Source organism: Papaver somniferum, chromosome 10, assembly GCF_003573695.1.
Source record: "Papaver somniferum cultivar HN1 chromosome 10, ASM357369v1, whole genome shotgun sequence".
In the NCBI taxonomy this organism is placed as follows: Eukaryota; Viridiplantae; Streptophyta; class Magnoliopsida; order Ranunculales; family Papaveraceae; genus Papaver; species Papaver somniferum.
In genome coordinates, this window is record NC_039367.1 from 89144788 (window position 1) to 89164724 (window position 19937).

The following is a 19937-nucleotide window of genomic DNA, read 5'->3' on the forward strand; positions in this document are numbered from 1 at the left end:
TCATCATCAAGTTCCCAATTCTTCATCACTGAACATGAAGCTTGGCGCCTCAAGAGATGGATGGCATACTTATGATCCTAAATACCAAAAAAACAAAATGAAAAGAAATACAAACACTTGACGCAAATTTAAGATAGATACACTTAAATAAAAAACAAAGACAGATTGAGATTACTTACGACAATATTTTGGATTTGACATGCCCATGAGTCTTTGTATCCAAAAAGAACATCTCCACCATCTTCTGGGGTCCCCTTTAGAGGCTCACCTGTTTTCAGTCTAACCTTCAAGTGAGGGGGAGGCATGTGGGAATCAGCTGGTTTAGTGATAACCCTCTTCTTCTTTCCGGTTTCAGTTGAAGTTGAATCTTGGGTTTGTTGAACATTAGATTGAGTTTGTTCTCCATCTTCTTCTTCTTATTCTTCTTCTTGTTCCTCTTCCTCTTCAACAATTTCATCTTCGATATCCGTATCTTTATCTCAATTACCATCATAATCATCATCATAATCATCATCATCATCATCATCATTACCTCCTCCATCAAGTGGCATGTCTTGATCACCATCATCATCATCATCATTGTTACCTCCTCCAGCAACCAGAGTTCTTTCAACAACATCATCATCATCATCTCTTCTACAAGATGTAATTGATTGGTCTTCATCTGGAGTTTCATCCGAATCATTTGGTTTCGGTGGTGGTTGAGAATCATTCCGCACACGGATCTTGAGCGTCCCCGACTCAACAAATTCCCCTCGATGTGTTGCAGTCAAGAGTTTTTCACCAACACGAGGAGGTCTTGAAAGAGGAGTAGCAGTTTTGTTCTTTCCCTTTTGCGACCTAAACAAGAACAATTTAAAAAGAAATCAAAAGTCGACGGGGTCGACAAATGTAACCAATCCGGCAGAAGAAGGTCGGAAGGGTCGACACCTAAACTACATGTCGGCTAAAGCATAGTCGGCAGGGTCTTATTCCAATAAACTGCCGGCTTATAACAACTTGAACACAGGATTTTCAACATCAATAGTCGGCAGGCTCTATAATCAAAACAATACTGGCTAACATAAAGCCGACAGGGTAGTATTCAAATATTATTCCGACTTTCAAAATTTAAGGCATCAGGAGATACTAAAAAATTGAAATACAGCCGACAGGATAAAAATTTATAACCCACCGGCTAAAAAAAAACTAACACCGGGAGTCTCTTAGGTTGAATACCTTGCCGACCCTGTAAGTAGCAGTTACAGATATTAACAGACGGCAAGATCTTCAACCTAAGAGCCTTCCGACTAAACCTAGCTATGAATTGTCGGCAAGGTCGTGGAACAAACACCTTGCCGGCTAAATAACTGCAAATTCAGAATTTTGATTTTTCTGACCTAATTTGACATGCAAACATGAAATTGAAGTACTAGAGTGAGTTTAAGTAGGCCCTTACTTTCTCAATCGCGTCATTTCTCCCTTTTCAGCGGCTTTGATTTCTTCTTCTTCAACCGCTTTTTTCTTCTCTTTCTTTTGAACTAACAAAGCAATTCCAGGGTTGTATTCGTTGGGTTTTCTATTTGTGTTTTTCGTACGACTAGGTTTCGGCCGTGGTGGCTCCATGTTTGAAGATTAATCGGAATTTTCGAATCGACGATTACGACGAATTAATCAACGAGTTTTGATGGTGGTGTAATGGAGACCCGGTATGGTTGTGGAGGAGAAGAAGAAGAGAATAAGGAAGATGAAATGAAAAGAATAAAAATGATTTAGGGTAATTAGAATTATAAAGGGTAAGGGTAGTATTATAACTTCATCCATATTTGTCCTCCCCTTAGTTAGGGCACTATGTCCATATAAATCTGGGTATACCCCAATCTCTCCAGGGTTATTTATTTATTTGTTTTTGATGCAAAAAACCTCTTCATTAATGGAAATTCAAGGTTACAATGGGTTTAAAATCAAAATTAAGAAAATACAAATAGACACGCCGTACAAGTATACCGAGAAATCCGACAAGAGAAGGATTGTCGGTGTAGAACAAATACAAGCATGAATAAGAACCGATCAAGTGTGGGGGGGGGGGATGGTTTTTCTCGGAAGTGTATTCCAACCATTTTTTTTGTTTTTCTTCTTCATTAATATGTGCTCCAAAAGTTTGAGTGATTTTCTCAAATTTCTTAAAACTTGTGATGGAGATTTCGTCATCAAAAGCATCAATCATGAAGTTTTCTTCGCCGGATAAATAGATGATGAAGATTCCGGTGAAGATTACATCGCCAGAGCTAACAATGATGAAGTTTCCGTCGTTGAAAATCATCTCAAGTGATCTTAAAACCCATAAAACGCAAGAACGACCATTAAAACCGAGATAAACCTCTCTAATAGAGGAGATAAAAACACCTACCATGAGAATAAGGTAACCGGTCCTGGTAATTGACGTGACCGATCCTGGTAACTGATGTAACCGGGCCCAGTAACCATATTAAGGTAGAACCGATCCTTGTATTTGCTAGAACCGTAAACCCATGATTAGTGTATTAATATTTTATCAATCACATAGTTCTTGGAAATCAGACGAACCAATTCTAAACTTTTTTGGAAGTGTGGTATAATCGGTTCCAAGATTATAAATATGAAAAAAGATTTACAAATAAATAAGATGTCGACATACTTTGAGCATGTTCAGTAAATCTTATCTTTTATTGTTCAAAGATTTTCCTTAATAAGTGAAGGAGATCCCGGACCGAAATAAGTTGAGAATCTTTTAATTAAGGTTGTTAATTTTATATGCTTTTAATTACCAGCAATTAAAATGCATATCTCTGGAAAATAAAAATTGGTAAGGGGCATTTACTAATTGGAGACTTTCTAGTAGGATTTCGGTCAATTTTGGACAGAGCATTTCTGGGAATTATGAAAACCGATTTTGGAAATTTATTGCATATCTTGAGAATATTCTGTTTTGGAAATTCCTTGGTCTCTAAACTTCCTTGGTCTATAAATACCAAATTTGCATTTCGAGCAAACTATCCTAAGAGCCAGCAAAACTACCTTGTTGTGTTGTTACTTGTGGAGATGTCTATTCGGAGAGGAAAGTACCCTAATTAGGCGAAATCTCTTACGGCCGCTCGTTTAAAGACTTCTGTGGGATCAAGAAGCTCTACGATTACCATTGGTGGGAAACTAGATAATTGTAGTATTATTAGTTTTCGATTTGATTTTATTGACTAACGGTTGTTGAACTTTGATTGCACCTAGTTTGTTTATTCTTGAGAATCTTCTATTCTAATATAAGATTCACTCAAACTAGATCGAAGTGTCGACGAGATCTTTAGAACTGTTTTTAGATCTAAAGACGTCTTGTGATAATCCATTGTTAACAGACTCCATTCTGTGCGTGATTGATCACAAGAGATTTAAGTTGTGTTGTGCATGTGTTTATTGAAGATTTAACAAGATTTGACGACAAAGAAGATTTCTTATTTGTTTCATAATTGTTAGAGCACTGCTCGGTCGAACTCACATGTGTTGCTATATCAAGCATATTTGGCAATATTAGTGATCAAAAATATATGTCTTGATTTCTAGTTTACTTATGACTAAGTCTCGGTCTAGGATAGTTAAGTGCAGTTGAGCTCCAGACTCCATGGCGATCATCTTACGAAGACGAAGAACTACTCGAGGAATAAGTGGAACTTCATGCGACAAAAAGGTATGTGGAGACTTGAACTTATCCGTCACTCAAAAGTCTATTCTATCTCCTACTCTTGAGACAAAGTCGTATAAGTATGATAGTTTTCATACATACACATTTGCTATTTCGAGCCGAGTTTACTCGCATATCTTTTTCTCGAAATATTTGTTGGTGAGATTTTTCTTTAGCCATTTTCATCTTTACCCGTGATGCAAGTCATGAAGACGTTTCAATCTTGAAAATAGCTTTGATGACGATAGTCGTGAATAACGATTTTTATAACATTATAGAAGAATGTTTCAATGATTGAAATGTAGAGTTGATATTACCAACTATGGATATAAGCATATATAGTGTGTTCGCACATTAGTGCATATATCCATGTGCAGGAAACCAAGTGCGTGCATATGTGTGCATGCGGTATTGGTGAAGGAGACAGGTTGAGAGTCCGTAAGTTTGAAAACTAGTAAACCAGTCATCTTAGGTACGCATACCCGTATGCGTACCCACGGAAGTTTTCGAACCGAAAATTTCTACTGAGTTTGTAAACTCAAATCCGGCAGCTAAGGTACGCATACCCGTACTGCGTACCCAAGCTGGTTATTTCTCAAATCGGTTGTTCATGAACTTAAAACAATAAATTATAAGGAATGCAATCTTTACAAAATCAAACCGATTTTGTTTCAATTGTGTCTATGAATAAAGACCTAAGCAATTGAACAACTCTTGAACTAGTTCTTATGAGTTATTTGAACTAGTTATAAGAAAGATGAATACGGTTAATATGAAAGTGCTCATATGGCTAACCATTGGTTAACTATTTGTGAACCAACTAAGTGTACATGTTTAGGTACTGTTACTCAAACCTAAATGAATACATTTCATTTGTGTGTGACAAGCTAAGTTTCGATCTAACGGTTGAAAGATATTAGCTTGGTTGAATCAGGTTTTTCATCTAACGGTGAGTATTGAATGCTTTGTTACCAAGGTAACTTGGATTGCAAACCCTGATTTAAAAACTATATAAAGGAGACATCTAGCAACTGGAAAAACTAATCCCCACACCTCCTGTGTGATACTAGTTGGTTTTGCTAGAGTCGATTCTCCTTCAACCGTAGGTTTCTTCTCGAGACCCTGTCGGTTAACGACTTAAAGACTTCATTGGGATTGTGAAGCTAGACGAAACTACTTCTTTTGTAGTTGAGCGATCTGAACTTGCCATTTTCTATCGTACGAGTTCAATTGAATAATTGGCTTGAGATTATATCTCTGATAGGGCAAGATAAAAAGAAATCACAAACATCTTCGTCTCATCGTTTGTGATTCCACAATATCTAGTTTCGCTACCATACAATTTAGATTATTGTGAGGTGATTGATAATACTAGGATTTTCTTCGGGAATATATGTCTGGGTTATCAATTAGTTCCTGTTCACCTTGATTTATCAAAAGACGGAACAAAACTCATCTGTGGGAGACAAATTTATCTATTATCATAGACTTTTCTGTGCGATACAGATTTATTTATTGAAGGCTTCGACTTTGGGTCATAGCAACTCTTAGTTGTGGGTGAGATCAGCTAAGGGAATCAAGTGCGTTGTATCCTGGTGGGATCAGAGACGTAAGGAGCGCAACTGTACCTTGAATCAGTGTGAGATTGATCAGGGTTCAACTACAGTCCAGACTGAAGTTAGTTTGTAGTAGGCTAGTGTATGTAGCGCCTTAATACAGTATGGTATTCAATCTGGACTAGGTCCCGGGGTTTTTCTGCAGTTGCGGCTTCCTCGTTAACAAAACTTCTGGTGTCTGTGTTATTTCTATTCCGCATTATATTTTGTTATATAATTGAAATATCACAGGTTGTGCGTTGTATCGATCAATTGTGAAATACAACCTCTGGTTGTTGATTGGAAATTGATTGATCCTTGGATATTGGTCTTTGGTACCATCCAAGTTTATATCTCTTATATTTGATAAAGACTCACAGATTTGTATTTTTTTTAGTATAGATCAAATCGAGAGATAGAGATATTAACTCCTTGATATACTTTTTATTAAGATTGAGTCTGACTGTCTAGCTGATTCTCTTAAAATTATACTAGTGTTAGTCCATATAGATTTCTAATCGAAATATTGGGTGAGGTTGTTGTACCCCCGATTTTTCAATAATCTTTGGTGTGCACAAAACTTGATTTACTGGGATCCAACTATAATCGGTTTATCCTTGATAGATTTGATTGATTAGTTGAGAAGATCGGCATCACTATATAGTATCTTGGTAGATCCTATATTTGATTGCAAAATCTAAACTCTGCTACTTTGGTAGTTGTTGGATAGACAGATCTAAACCCGACAAAGGAGTTTATTGGATTAAACAGAAGAGCCTTTGTCTAACTCATATCACTGAATTGAATAGAGTTGTTACCGAATATATTTGTTGTTCCTTTACTATTTGGAATACGAACCAAAGGAATTGTTCCAGTGCATGCACTTATTGAATGTCGGAAGCGCAGGGATACTGAAGAAACTAGGTGAACTATAGGTTTAGTTGCTTGGTCTCAACTATACGAAGTTGGTGTGATTTTGTATAACGGCTTAATTCTGAGAGTATTCAATTCTGGACTAGGTCCCGGGGTTTTTCTGCATTTGTGGTTTCCTCATTAACAAAATCTTGTTGTGTCATTTACTTTTGTTTTCCGCAATTATAATTGTTGTTGTTATTATAATTTAAAGTAAATTACACAAACCTTAACTCCGTATTACTTGATAGTGATCCTATAGAGTTTGGTTAATTCCGAACTTATTATCAAGTAATCACACTATGGTTGTAGCATTGTCTCGATCTCGTATCCGTAGACGATCACAAAAAGTGTGAATATCGATTCGTTATATTGTCTCGACTTAGTCCATAGACGATCACTTTGGGTAAGAGGACTTATAGGTGGAAAAGTTTAAGATTGTGGTATATTTGGGTACCCACGTATTTTCAATTGGTATCAGAGCAGGAAAACACGAAAAAATATAACAATCTGTGTTTGGTGCGATCCAACCTATAAGAAATGTGTCAAAATAAGAAAACCAAAGCTAAACTTATGACGAACTCAGTTAACGTTCATCAAGATGATGAGAATATGGTCTCAGAAAAGGTCAATGGAAATTGGTCTCATAAATCTTTTCGAAAATCAAGGAAAAAGTCTAAGACTGATAACTTGATTAACGATCAGGATTCTGATCAGAAAAGAATGAATCCAAAAAACAAGGAACATGTTTTGGATCCATCTCCAATCACTAGTGGAAAATCTTCTGTTTCTAAAGAGAAAAAAGATTTAATTCACTAGTCTGTCCAAATTCTGAATTTTGTAAAATGTTGGAAAGGTTTTTCAAACATGTTGAAAATTATTCAAAAGAAGGAAAAACCATTGACAGCCTAGATGATGTGATTGTTCAATTGAATGTAAGAATCTGTGTAGGAAAGCGAGAAACACTTAGTCTTTAAAGTAATCTAGCCGATTATTTGGAACAAAAATTGGCCTTGTGCAATGAAGTATATCAGCAAACTTCAGAGTATGAAATTCTTAATCAATCGCTGGAGCATTCACAAATAAGGAACAAAATCCTTATAAAAGAACTTCTTACAGAGACACGCCGAAAGGTATACCTTGATAAGTGCTTAGAAAAAAAATTTCAACAAGGAATGAATACCTTAAAAGGACATATAGATTGTCTTGAACAAAAGAAATCTTCAATTTGTCTAATGTCAGATCAAGATCACACGGGTTCGAATTCAAAGAACATACCAATCTGGGCACAAGATATAATCAAGGATATATCATCACGCAATTTTCCTGATAAAAAGGTTGAATCCAAATCCCACACAAGGGAACATGATTGTGTCCCTAAAGGCAAAAAGGAAGAAGTTCCTCAAAAGGTACTCGGTGAGAATGGTACTTCTCACCCCAACGCTTAAATGTGTTGGAAAGTGTGTCCTTACAATGCCCAATCTTTTGATGTAAGGAAGTACAAGTACCTGGGCATCGTATATCCTGTAAATATCTCTTATTCAACATAGAGAGAATACACAATCTACATAAAGATATTTTATTGTCTTCATGGTTAGAAAAGTTATCTTACAACAACTTGTGTAAACATGATAATTTTACTTGTCTAATGTATCATCTGATACCTGATCTAGAAGATCGATTCTTTCCAAAGAATCTTTGAAATGGAATAACACATTAGATGCAAAAATCTTTTCAAATCTAGCCAGAATTACTTAATTAAGGTTGGTACCTATCTTTGGTATGTGTTTAAAAATAATTCTCAAGTATATGTACTCATCATGTTTGAGAACTTATACTAAAGGATGTATCCTCAAACCAGATCTCAAGCTAAAATTCTGAAAGCGTTGAGTGGAATGACTTCTACTGAAACTATCAATCTTGATGATTCCTTCAAGAAATCTGGTTGTGAAGATAAAGGAAAAGAAAAGGAAGATGTGACTCATCTTCTTGTCCAAAAAAGTTTGGATGCTAAGATTGACATTCTCAATCTTCGACAAGTCCTCCTCAGTACTATTGAAACACATCATAGACAGGAAGCATTACTAAGAACTGTTATCCGTAACCAAAGGAAGCTGATTAAACTTGGAATCGGTAATAGGGAGTATGCTGGGAATATTAATCGTAAGGTTAATGCCTTAGCCTGTGAACATAATCAAGGTATTGGGTGCAGAATCCGAGAAATCAGTCGAGATGCAGTTGATGAAGATCCTGAAAAATTTGAGGAAATTGAAGATGATCTTTGAAAAATCTGTTCGAAGATTAAATTGCAACAAAATAGACATCAGTTTTTGATTTCTTTCAATTGTTGTGTAAGGTCTATTGCTGAATAAAACTATCTATTATTTATGAATAAAATTATTATTTTATAATTTTTCTTGTGATAGTTTTTCGATTAAATAGCATGTGCTTGAATTCTTTATATTATTGCTATGTGTATGGGATGTTTGATTTCGGTTTTCTTAACGTTAATATTCGATCTCATATGATGTGTGAACCCTTATGGTTTGTGTGGCTTTTTGATTTACCGGGATTAAGTTCTAGCCCATGTTGGTAGGCTTTATCAAATGATCATAAGGTGTTCCGATTGAAACTCATATGTGAAAAAGTCACAATATGTTGAATCGATTTGTGTTTAACATAAAATCATATGTGTTTCGGGTTTTCAACTTTTACTATTGGCACCCATTAGTTAAAACTGATTCAAACTTTCTCTGGTAAAGGTTGCTTTTGTTGTTGTTCTTTTGTTCTTACGAGAGGATGACAACATAACGATATTCCTCCCAAGAAAGATGCAAAGAAGAGGAGAAGAGGATGCAGAATTTGAGGTAACAAATTTGTTAGTTAATCGTTTTCCTATTTAAGAAAAGCTTGAATTTATTGCATATATTTTGCTTTTGCTTAACAAAATTCGGTACAATTGATGTTGATTCCATTATCTGTGTATGGATGTATGTGTGTGTGTGATTCAATTGTTTCCGGTTAAGAAAAACTGGTTTGATATCTTTCTTTATTGTTTGGTATCAATTGTTTTAGACTTAACGAAATTTCAGTGCAATTGCGGAGCTCTAATGTCTATGTTTGTTTCAATTGCTTCCGGTTAAGAGAAATAATTGAGCAAGTCAATTTATTTGGTTTGTATGTGTTGTTTATGGATTAACAAAATACGGGATCATTTGTTTAGTTCAAATCGATTCCGGATAAGAGAAACTAAGTTAATTCTGATCTTAGTTAGACTTATCAAAAGTAAAGGATTTGGTTATTCAAGTCTAATCGAATGCCTTGACAAGAAATATTAGTTAACTAATCTAGTATTTTTATTGTCTAAAGTGCAAGGTGTAAGTTATTATATGAATAATTAGTGTCTGATAGGAAAAATAAAGTTAATTCTGATCTTTATTTTGGTCTTATCGAAATAAGTGATTGTATTTGTGCAATCGGTTTAGCAAGGGAACTAAGTTTCTTAGTCAATTGGTTAAACTATTAGGGAAAATTGCTTCGGGCAATTGTTTCCTTGATAACATATTAAAACCAAATTACTTGTAGTTTCGGTGTTGATATTGGTTATCTAAAGTGGTATGTGAAACCTTCGTGCTTAACTCTTATAGGTTGTACAATTCTTTTAGATTGTAAGATCCTTTCGGTTTTGGTATTTGCTCGGACCTTTGTCATTTTGTGACAAAAAGTGGGAGAAATATATGGAGTAAACAAGTGATTTGTAATCACTAAGGAAAGGAAAATTGTGTTTAAACATTATATCTAACGAAAGAGTAAAGCATTGACTAAGGGGGAGAAACATATCATACGATGATTGTAGTTATTTGGACTACAAATGGGAAATAACAAAGATGTACGGATTGAAAATCTACCTATCTTACCTTTAAGGGGAGTATTAGATTTCTTATTTAAATGTCAACAACGACATTTATGGATTGAATATATGCAGGTTATTGTGCTGTTGAAACTTGGAATCAAGCGTATGTATAATGAATTTTTGTAATTTGTTTATCCATATGATTGTAAGAGTTTTATCACTAAAATTGACAAAGGGGGAGATTGTTAGAGCATAGCTCGGTTGAACCCACCAAACGTTGGTATGTCAAGTTTGGTTGTCATATTTTAGTGAATCAAAACTCAATTAAGAGTCGCTTGATTATGTACTAGAGACAACTCTGTATATGTTAGGATAGAAAGATTAGGATTATGAGACATACAAGTATTACTCGAAGACTTGAAGAATGTGAAGAAGTAATAATCTACATCGACGACATCATCCTTCCTCTTGAGTTTAGTAATATTGTGACTTGAAATGTTTCATTCCTAACGTACTTTCAAGTCGTGCTATATTGAAAACATAACTGCGAAGCTGTGAATGATTATACTCTAGTAGACATAGTGTTTAGGAATTAGAATACAAAGTATAACGCTTATCTTTTGAACTTCGTATATAAGACATCGACATAATCGTATGAATGCTATTGTGATTATGTGTATGGGTATGGGTGAAGATTGCGTCCTAGGAAACAATGTTTACATTCATTTGAAGGAAGTACATTCATGAACTTGCTTTATGAATCGAAAGGGAAATCACTAGGATTATTGGTATTGTTATTCATTGCATATCTTTGGATTACCAATATGTGTGAATTAGTAGAACCGATCATAACTTGTTATGTATCTTGGTAAAACTAGTCACAATGCCTGACTTATGTATTGGTATGATTTTTATTAGTGTAACCGATCCTAAGTAATCACCAAAGATGGTATGATCGATATTTGTAATTGGTGTGACCGATCCTAGTAATTGGTGTAACTGATCCTAGTAATTGGTGTGACCGATCAAAAAAGAGTGTGTAATCGATCCTTGTAATAGGTGTAACCGGTCCTGGTAATTGGTGTAATTGATCGTGGTAATTGGTGTGACCGATGACAAGTAATACCATGAGAATAAGGTAACCAGTCCTGGTAATTGACGTAACCGATCCTGGTAACTGATGTAACCAGTCCCAGTAGCCATATTAAGGTAAAACCGATCCTTGTATTTGGTAGAACCATAAACCCATGATTACTGTATTGATATTTGATCAATCACATAGTTCTCGGAAATCAGATGAACCAGTTCTAAACTTGTTTGGAAGTGTGGTATAATCAATTCCAAGATTGTAAATATGAAAAAGGATTTACAAAGAAATAAGATGTCGACATACTTTGAACATGTTTAATAACTCTTATCTTTTATTGTTCAAAGATATTCCTTAATAACTCAAGGAGATCCTGGATCGAAATAAGTTGAGAATCTTTTAATTAAGGTTGTTAATTTTATATGCTTTTAATTACCAGCAATTAAAATGCATATATCTGGAAAATAAAAATTGGTAATGTGCATTTACCAATTGGATATTTTCTAATAGGATTTCGATTAATTTTTGACAGAGCATTTCTAGGAATTATGAAAACCGATTTTGGGAATTTATTGAATATCTTGAGAATATTCGGTTTTGGAAATTCCTTGATGTCCAAACTTCCTTGGTCTATAAATACCAAATTTGTATTTCGAGAAAACTATCCTAAGATCCATCAAAACTACCTTGTTGTGTTGTTACTGGTAGAGCCGTCTATCCGGAGAGGAAAGTACCCTAATTATGCGAAATCTCTTACGACCACTCGTTTAAAGACTACTTTGGGATCAAGAAGCTCTACGAGTACCGTTGGTGGGAAACTAGATAATTGCAATATTATTAGTTTTCGATTTGATTTGATTGACTAACGGTTGTTGAATCTTGATTGCACCTAGTTTGTTTATTCTTGAGAATGTTCTCTTCTGATATAACATTCACTCAAACTAGATCGAAGTGTCGACGGGATCTTTAGAAGTGTTTGTAGATCTAAAGACGTCTTGTGATAATCCATTGTTAACAGACTCTGTTCTGTACGTGATTGATTACAAGAGATTCAAGTTGTGTTGTGCAGGTGTTTATTGAAGATTTAAGAAGATTTGAAGACAAAAATGATTTTTTATTTGGTGTGCAAAAAACTTGATCGGCTGGGATCCAACTATAATGGGTTTATCCTTGATAGATTTGATTGATTAGTTGCGTAGATCGGCATCACTATATAGTATCTTGGTAGATCCTATATTTGATTGCAAAATCTAAACTCTGCTACTTTGGTAGTTGTTGGAAAGACAGATCTAAACCCGACAAAGGAGTTTATTGGATTAAACAGAAGAGCCTTTGTCTAACTCATATCACTGAGATTGAATAGATTTGTTACCGAATAGATTTGTTGTTCCTTTACTATTTGGAATACGAACCAAAGGAATTGTTCCAGTGCATGCACTTATTGAATGTCGGAAGCGCAGGGATACTGAAGAAACTAGGTGAACTATAGGTTTAGTTGCTTGGTCTCAACTATACGAAGTTGGTGTGATTTTGTATAACGGCTTAATTCTGAGAGTATTCAATTATGGACTAGGTCCCGGGGTTTTTCTGCATTTGCGTTTTCCTCGTTAACAAAATCTTGCTGTGTCTTTTACTTTTATATTTCCACAACTATAATTGTTTATTATAATTAAAAGTAAAATACAAAAACGTTAACTCCGTATTACTTGATAGCGATCCTATAGAGTTTGGTTAAGTCCGAACCTATTATCAAGTAATCACACTTTGATTGTTGTATTGTCTCGATCTCATATCAATAGACGATCACACAAGTATGAATACCGATTCGTTGTATTGTCTCGACTCAGTCCATAGACAATCACTTTCGGTAAGAGGACTTATAGGTGGAAAAGTTTAAGATTGTGGTATATTTGGGTAGTCTCGTCTTTTCAAATACGATCCAAAGGAATTGTTCCAGTGCATTCACTTATTGAATGTCGGAAGCGCATGGATACTGAAGAAACTAGGTGAACTATATGTTTAGTTGTTTGGTCTCAACTATAAGAAGTTTGTTAGATTTTGTATAGCGGCTTAATTCTGAGAGTATTCAATTCTGGACTAGGTCCCGGGGTTTTTCTACATTTGCGGTTTCCTCGTTAAAAAAATCTTGATGTGTCTTTTACTTTTATATTTCCACAATTATAATTGTTTATTATAATTAAAAGTAAAATACATAAACGTTAACTCTGTATTACTTGACAGTGATCCTATAGAGTTTGGTTAAGTCCGAACCTATTATCAAGTAATCACACTTTTATTGTTGTATTTTCTCGATCTCGTATCAATAGACGATCACACAAAGTGTGAATACCGATTTGTGGTATTGTCTAGACTTTTTCCATAGACAAACACTTTCGGTAAGAGGACTTATAGGTGGATAATTTAAAGATTGTGGTGTATTTGGGTACCCTCGTCTTTTCAGATCAGTCAAACCAATTACAAGGATCGATCATACCATCACATGGTGGTTACTTAAGCTCGGTTCCACCATCTCACACATATTGGTCATACAAATATTTACAATGAATAGCCAGACCAATAACCCTAATGATTTCCCTTTCGATTCACGGAACAAGTTCATGAATGTACTTTCTTTAAACAAATTTTAAACATTGTTTCCTTGGATGAAATCTTCATCATAACCGATTCACAAAATCATAACAATGTATACAAGATTATGTCGATACCGTAGCTACGAAGTTCAAAAGATAAGTATTATACTTTGTAGCCTAATTCCCTAATACTATGATCATCTATTATAATCATGTCACATCACTAGAGTATTATACAATATGTACAATATATACAGCTTAGTTATGTTTTCAATATGTACGACTTGAAAGATATGTTAGGAATGAAACAGTTCAAGTCAATATTATTAACCTCCAGTGGAAGGATGAAAAGGCGAGGGTACCCAAATATACCTCAAGCTAAAAATTTTCCTACCTATAAGTCCTTTCTCCGAAAGTGATTGTCTATGGACTGAGTCGAGAAAATACAACTAATCGGTTCACTCTTCGTGTGATCTTCTATGGATACGAGATCGAGACAATACAACAACGAAGTATGTTTACTTGATAAAAAGGTTCGGACTTAACCAAACACAATAGGATTACTTATCAAATAAATAGGAATTAACGTTTGTGTAATTTACTATAAATTATAATAACAACAATTATAATTGCGGAAAATAAAAGTAAATGACACATCAAGATTTTGTCAACGAGGAAACCGCAAATGCAGAAAAACCCCGGGACCTTGTCCAGAATTGAATACTCTCATGTTTAATCCGCTACACAAAATTACACCTAACTTTGTATATTTGAGACCAAGCAACTAAACCTATAGTTCACCTAGTTCCATCTGTATTCCTACGCCTCCAACTTATAAATAAGTCACGTACTTAGAACAATTCCTTTGGTTCGTATTCCAAACAGTAAACGAACAACAAATCTGTTTGGTATCAACTCTATTCAACCAAGTGATATGAGTCGGACAACGGCTCTTCTGTTTATCTTAACATAAACTCCTTCGTCAGGTCCTTAGATCTATCTTATGTTCAATTACCGAAGTAATCGTTTAAGATTAAGCCAACAACACTCTTAATCCAAAGAATTGTGTTGATGCCGATCTACTCAATTAATCAATCCAATCTACCACAAGGATAAACCGATTATTAATTGGATCCTATTTTAACAAAACAAGTATTGTGCACACCAAAGATTATAAAACCCAAGTCATATCTTCAATACCTTCTTTGTCTTCAAACCTTCTTAAATCTTCAATAAAGAACCTGCACACAATCACTTGAATCTCTTGTGATCAATCACGCACAGAACGGAGTCTGCTAACAATGGATTATCACAAGATCGTCTTTAGAACTCACAACAGTCTAAAGATCCCTGTCGAAACTCCGAACTAGTTTGAGTGAATCTTATATCAGAAGAGAAGATTCTCAAGAATAAACAAACCAGGTGCAATCACATTTCAACCACCGTTAGTCAATCAAATCAATCGAAAACAAAAGATAAACCGCAATTATCTAGTTTCCCACCAACGGTACACGCTAGAGCTTCTCAATCCCAAAGAAGACTTTAAACTGAGCGGGCGTAAGAGATTTCGCCTAATTAGGTTACTCTCCTCTCCGAATAGGCGGCTACACCAGTAACAATAACAAAAGAAGAAGTCTGTTGTTACGAAGGATTAGTTTGTAGAAAGGCAAACTTCAAGTATTTACAGACAAGGAAGTTTGGACACCAAGGAATTTCCAAAACCGAAAATATTCTCAATATATTCATTAAAGCACAAATTCGGTTTCCATAATTCCTGGAAATGCTCTGTCCAAAAAATAATGATCGAAATCTCTCGGAAAATTTAATAAGTAAATGCACATTACCAATTCTGGAATTTCCCTACAAAATGAAATTAATAACCTTAATTAAAAGATTCTTAACTTACTTATGTTTTGATCCTGGGATTCTCTTCCCTTAGCCGTTAAGGAATATCTTTGAACAATTAAAGAAATAAACATTCACAGCACATGTTCAAAGTATGTCGACATCCTTACTTTGTAAGTTCTCTTTCACACTTACAACCTTGAAATCGATTTGCCACACTTCCAAACAAGTTTAGAATTGGTTAATCTAACTTTCAAGAACTATGTGATTGATCAAACCAACATTCAATCACAATCATGTGTTTAACGGTTCTACCAAAACAAGTTTCGGTTCTACCTCCATGTGAGTACTGTGCATAGTCACACTAGCTTTCCAAAATTCGGTTGACTAGGTACTAGGATCGGTTCCACACATATATATGGTATCTAACTTATATGTGTTGCACATGTCCATAGGATCGGTTCCCCTTTGCCTAAAATGTGTTGCACATTCCATAGGATCGGTTTCCCTTCCTGCTATAAACCTTGCTGCCCCCCATACAAGGATTGGTTCCCCTTTCCCATATTTGGTCAGACAAAACACAAACCCGATCATACGATCTCAGGTGGTTACTTAAGATCGGTTTCACTAATAAAAGTCATACCAATACATGAGTCAGGACTTTGTGAATAGTTCTACCAAGAACACAAACAAGTTGTGAGCGGTTATACTCAATCACACATATTGGTTGTTCATAACATATGCAATGAATAACAAAACCAATAACACATGGAAATTTCCTTTTCGGTTCACAAACAAGTTTATGAACTTACGTCCTTAGAAAACATGTAAACATTGTTCCCTAGGATGAAATCCTCACCTCATACCCATATATAATCACAATAACATTCAAATGATTATGGCGATGTCTTATCTGCAAAGTTTAATGGTTAAGCAATAAACCTCGTATTGTATTACTTGATACTATGTCTATCTAGAGTTCAAATATGTTTCGCAGTTATGTTTTCAATATGCACGACTTGAAAGATACGTTAGGGAATGAAACATTTCAAGTCAAATATCACTAAACTCAAGTGGAAGGATGATTGTTGTCGTTGTAGCTCCTTGCTTCTTCACATCTTCAATACTTCACAATACTTGAAATGTCTCATATCCTAATACTTTCAAGCTAACCTATACGAAGTTCACTCTAGTACATAATCAAGCGACTCTTAACATGAGTTTTGATTCACTAAAATATGACAACCAAACTTGACATACCAACGCTTGGTGGGTTCAACCGAGCCATGCTCTAACAATTTCCCCCTTTGCCAATTTTAGCGACAAAACTCTTACATCATATGGATAAACAAATTACAAGAATTCATTACACATCCGCTTGATTCCCGATTCAACATCACAGTAAAATTGCTTACATTCAATCCTTGAAAATGTCGTTGTTGACATTATAATAACAAAGAAAAAGAGTATTAGTTTTGTTAAACTGCACGTCTTTGTTATACCAATTTATATGACATGTTACTCCCCCTTAGTCTGTGCTTTCACTCTTTCGTTAGATAAACATTCAAGCACCATTGTTCTTTTCCTTAGAGATACCAATCAACATAAAATCAATGCCAGTATCACATGTTTACTCCATATATTTCTCCCCCTTTTTGTCACAAAAATGACAAAGAAACGAAAAAATAAAGGACAACACGAAAAGAATCTTACAAATCTCAAAATAGACTTGCAAACCTGTAGAGTTAGGAACGAGGGTTCCACACATCATGTTCTGATAACCAATATCAAAACTGAAACTACAAGTAGTTTTATTTCGATATGTTATCAAGGAAACAATTGTCCGAAACAATTTTTCCATTTTAGTTTAGAAAACCAAAAATCAACTAAGCACTTTAGTCCCTTTACTAAGCCGATTATTCAATAACAACCACTTAATTCGATAAGACCAAAATAAAGATAAACTCTATTTTTCTCATCAGGTTCTAATTATCCATAAACTTAGACCTTTCAATTTTAAACAAGACAAGTACTAGGTTAGTTAACAAGCATTTCTTGTTAAGGCATTCGATTAGACTTGAATAACCGAAACCTCACTTCGATAAGTCTAACTAAGATCAGAATTAACTTAGTTTCTCTTATCCGGAATCGAATTGGACTAAACAACTCATCCCATACACCTTTTATTTCGTTGAGCCAAAATAAATCAACTTGCATAATTATTCACCTCAACCGGAAGCAATTGAAACAACATAGACATTAAAAGCACCGCAATTGCACTGAAATTTTGTAAGCCTAAACACCTGATACCATATAAAAGCAAGATAACAATAGTTTTTCTTAACCGGATGCAATTGAATCACACACAACATCAATTGTACCGAAATTTTATAAGCCTAAATAATTGATACCACACAATAAAGCAAGATAACTATAGTTTTTCTTAACCGGAACCAATTGAATCACACATCCACATACACATCATGGAATAAATATCAATTGTACCGAAATTTTGTTAAGCAAAAGCAACAAATATATATAATATAAACTCAGGCTTTTCTTAAACAGGAAAACAATTAACTAACAAGATTGTTACCTCAAATTTCGCATCCGCTTCTCCAATATGTTTGCATCTTCGTCCAGGGAGAATTGATATCGAAATATCATCATGTTGTCATCCTTATGCCAAAACAAGAGAATAACAACAACCCTCAACCTTTACCAGAGAAAGGTTGAAAACCGGTTTTAACAATTGCAAACAAGAGTTGAAAACCGTCGAAACACATATGCTTTTATGCTAAACCAAAACCGATTCAACATATTGTGAATTTTTCACATATTGTTTCTACCAGATTCCCTCATGATTCTTTGATAAAGCCTACCAACATGGGCTAGAACTTAATCATGCTAAACCAAAAAGTCACTCAAACCATAAGGGTTCACAATATATGAGATCGAATATTAAGGTAGTAAAACCGAAATCAAACATCCCATAAACATACATAGCAATAAGATAAAAGCATTCAAGCACATGCTATGTAAACCGAAAACTATCACAAGAAAAATTACCAATCAAATAATTTTATTCATAATAGACCAATATAATCAATGAAAGAAATCAAAAATTGATGTCTATTTTCCTTGCAACCTAGTCCTTCATGTCAGAGCTGAATGAAGGGGGATTACTACTCTTCAGCTTTTGAATTTCTTCAAGTAGAAAACCTTGTTGCTTCACAAGAATCTCTTGCAGATGAGAATTTTTCGTAAAGGATTCTGCAAGAGCATGTAATTTTGTCTTTGATTGAACACAAAAGTGTGTCAATGCCTCAATACACTGATCTTTCTTCCGAGTATTCTCTCTTTCCTTCTTGCTAAGCCAATCTCCCTTTCTGATTTTACCCTTAATATCAAGAGATAATCCGGACTTAGTTTTAAGATGATCTTTCTGATCTTGCATCTTCTCCAGAGAAACCATTTGATCCAGACCCATAGTTCGGACAAGGAATGATAAAAATAGGAGAAAAAAATCCTTTTATATTTTTCATAGTACCGAAAATATAATATTCCTAAAAATACGAATATATCAAATATCTTCAAATACTAGATATTATTTCCATAACCTACACAAAAGTGCCTTGATTTTTCTTCTTCCTCACTCAAAGATTTGGCACACATGGTGAGGAAAGAATTATAATACCGATCAAGTGGCATTAGTATGAGATTTTCTCTCATTATGGGATTTTGAACAACCAGAGTGTTCTTGATCTAGTATAGTATGAAAAGATCTCCTTTTGTTATATCGAACTAACAAAGTATCTTGGGATTGACTGGAATTGCATATGCAACTTTTAGCAATTCTGTTTTTGAGACAGTTTTTGCATCTTGTCTTATTTTTCCCTTTACCATTGGGTGATTTAATAACATCGGAAGACATGTCCATTCTTAAAATGGGTAAATCACTAATGGAGGAGGAAGAAATAAGATTGAAAACTAATGCAATGTTAGTTGTTTCCTCTTCTTCAGAATCGTATGAATGGAGGTCTCATCAAGAGTCACAGCCAATGCCTTGCTTCCAGTGTATTTATTAAGATTTGGACAGTCTTTAGCAATATTGACCAAACCCTTTACACTTGAAGCACTGCGGCTGATATTGGTCATCTTCTTCATGATCCTTTTTGACAAGAACTCGATCATGTGGTCGAGAAGATCGATAAGTATCCTTAACGAATCTCTTGTTTCTTTTCTTCAAGAGATCTCATAACTGTCTAGTAACTAATGACAATGATTGTTCAATTTCATCATCAGAATTTTCTGCAATCTGTTCATCTGAATCATCCAACTGTCTATTCCTTTCCATTTAAGC